The sequence below is a fragment of the Budorcas taxicolor genome, chromosome 8 (genome assembly GCF_023091745.1).
Source record: "Budorcas taxicolor isolate Tak-1 chromosome 8, Takin1.1, whole genome shotgun sequence".
Lineage (NCBI taxonomy): Eukaryota > Metazoa > Chordata > Mammalia > Artiodactyla > Bovidae > Budorcas > Budorcas taxicolor.
Window position 1 is genome coordinate 15,548,638 of NC_068917.1, and position 3,125 is coordinate 15,551,762.

Consider the following 3,125-nt stretch of genomic DNA (forward strand, 5'->3'; position numbering starts at 1 on the left):
TTTTGATTTGCATTTCTCTGATAATGAGTGATGCTGAGCATCTTTTCATGTGTTTGTTAGCCATCTGTATGTCTTCTTTGGAGAAATGTCTGTTTGGTTCTTTGGCCCATTTTTTGATTGGGTCATTTGTTTTTCTTGAGTTGAGCTGCAGGAGTTGCTTGTATATTTTTGAGATTAATTGTCAGTTGCTTCATTTGCTATTATTTTCTCCCATTCAGAAGGCTGCCTTTTCACCTTGCTTATAGTTTCCTTTGTTGTGCAGAAGCTTTTAATTTTAATTAGATCCATTTGTTTATTTTTGCTTTTATTTCCAGTATCCTGGAAGGTGGGTCATAGAGGATCCTACTGTGATGTATGTCAGAGTGTGTTTTGCCTATGTTCTCTTCTAGGAGTTTTATAGTTTCCAGTCTTACATTTAGATCTTTAATCCATTTTGAGTTTATTTTTGTGTATGGTGTTAGAAAGTGTTCTAGTTTCATTCTTTTACAAGTGGTTGACCAGTTTTCCCAGCACCACTTGTGAAAGAGAGTGTCTTTAATCCAATGTATATTCTTGCCTCCTTTGTCAAAGATAAGGTGTCCATATGTGTTTGGATTTATCTCTGGGCTTTCTATTTTGTTCCATTGATCTATGTTTCTGTCTTTGTGCCAGTACCATACGGTCTTGATGACCCTGGCTTTGTAGTAGACCCTGAAGTCAGGCAGGTTGATTCCTCTAGTTCCATTCTTCTTTCTCAAGATTGCTTTGGCTATTCAAGGTTTTTTGTATTTCCATACAAATTGTGAAATTATTTGTTCTAGCTCTGTGAAAAATACCATTGGTAGCTTTATAGGGATTGCATTGAATCTATAGATTGCTTTAGGTAGTATACTCATTTGCACTATATTGATTCTTCCAATTCATGAACATGGTATATTTCTCCATATATTAGTGTCCTTTTTGATTTCTTTCACTAGTGTTTTTTAGTTTTCTATATATAGGTCTTTAGTTTCTTTAGGCAGATATATTCCTAAGTATTTTATTCTTTTCATTGCAATGGTGAATGGAATTGTTTCCTTGATTTCTTTTTCTACTTTCTCATTATTAGTGTATAGAAATACAAGGGATTTCTGTGTGTTGATTTTATATCCTGCAACTTTACTATATTCATTGATTAGCTCTAGTAATTTTCTGGTGGAGTCTAGAGGATCATGTCATCTGCAAACAGTGAGAGTTTTACTTCTTCTTTTCCAATTTGGATTCCTTTTATTTCTTTTTCTGCTCTGATTGCTGTGGCCAAAACTTCCAAAACTATGTTGAATTGTAATGGTGAAAGTGGGCACCCTGTCTTGTTCCTGACTTTAGGGGAAATTCTTTCAATTTTTCACCATTGAGGATAATGTTTGCTGTGGGTTTGTTGTATATAGCTTTTATTATGTTGAGGTATGTTCCTTCTATTCCTGCTTTCTGGAGAGTTTTTATCATAAATGGATGTTGAATTTTGTCAAAGGCTTTCTCTGCATCTATTGAGATAATCATATGGCTTTTATTTTTCAATTTGTTAATGTGGTGCATTACATTGATTGATTTGTGGATATTGAAGAATTCTTGCATCCCTGGGATAAAGCCCACTTGGTCATGGTGTATGATCTTTTTAATGTGTTGTTGGATTCTGATTGCTAGAATTTTGTTGAGGATTTTTACATCTATGTTCATCAGTGATATTGGCCTGTAGTTTTCTTTTTTTGTGGCACCTTTGTCAGGTTTAGGTATTAGGGTGATGGTGGCCTCATAGAATGAGTTTGGAAGTTTACCTTCCTCTGCAATTTTCTGGAAGAGTTTGAGTGGGATAGGTGTTAGCTCTTCTCTAAATTTTTGGTAGAATTCAGCTGTGAAGCCGTCTGGACCTGGGCTTTTGTTTGCTGGAAGATTTCTGATTACAGTTTCAATTTCTGTGCTTGTGATGGGACTGTTAAGATTTTCTATTTCTTCCTGGTTCAGTTTTGGAAAGTTGTACTTTTCTAAGAATTTGTCCATTTCTTCCACGTTGTTCATTTTATTGGCATATAGTTGCTGATAGTAGTCTCTTATGATCCTTTGTATTTCTGTGTTGGCTGTTGTGATCTCTCCATTTTCATTTCTAATATTATTGATTTGATTTTTCTCCTTTTGTTTCTTAATGAGTCTGGCTAGTGGTTTGTCAATTTTATTTATCCTTTCAAAGAACCAGCTTTTGGCTTTGTTGATTTTTGCTATGGTCTCTTTTGATTCTTTTGCATTTATTTCTGCCCTATTTTTTAAGATTTTTTTCCTTCTACTAACACTGGGGTTCTTCATTTCTTCCTTTTCTAGTTGCTTTAGGTGTAGAGTTAGGTTATTTATTTGACTTTTTTCTTGTTTCTTGAGGTATGCCTGTATTGTAAAAGCAGTGATAAGGGGAAAGTTCATAGCAATACAGGCACAAATCTTTTTTTAAAAATTCAAAACAAGAGAAGCATGCATGTAAAAATCATGGTCGATCATCCATTTCTATAGGATTCTGAAATATCAAAGTGTCAACTTTTAGGAGAGCTGAACTATGGCAGAGTTTGCTTTGCTATTCACAAAAATAGAGCCTTGCACATTCTTTGCTTTGTTCCAAATTTTTTTGACAGACCTCATCACAGGCCTACCTCAGTCTAATTGAGAACATTTAAATAATAATAAATATCTAGGATATATACTCCATGTAAATTCAGACAGATCCTCAGTTATTGTCTAGATCCATATGGGAAATATCTTCTATAATACAGATGGTTCAGCCTTGAAAAATCATGTACCATTTCTTTTCTTTTTGGTTGACTTGCACAGTCTCAGTTTTCCAATCTCAGATCTCAGGTTCCCACCAGGACTGAACCTGGGCTATGGCAGTGAAAGCCCACAGTCTGAACCACGAGGCCACCAAGGAAATCTCCATTTTTCTCCTTCTTTTCTCTCTTTCTATGGACAAGAAGGAATCCAATAGCCAAAACAGCAAATCAGTTAGGTGTAAAATATGCTTCAGTTACAATAATCCAGTAGATTTCATCATGAAAACATTAGGCCTCTAATTAAAGGACAAAGGTCATCTTATCATAAAATATTGCAAAGGTTTAACCACTACTCAG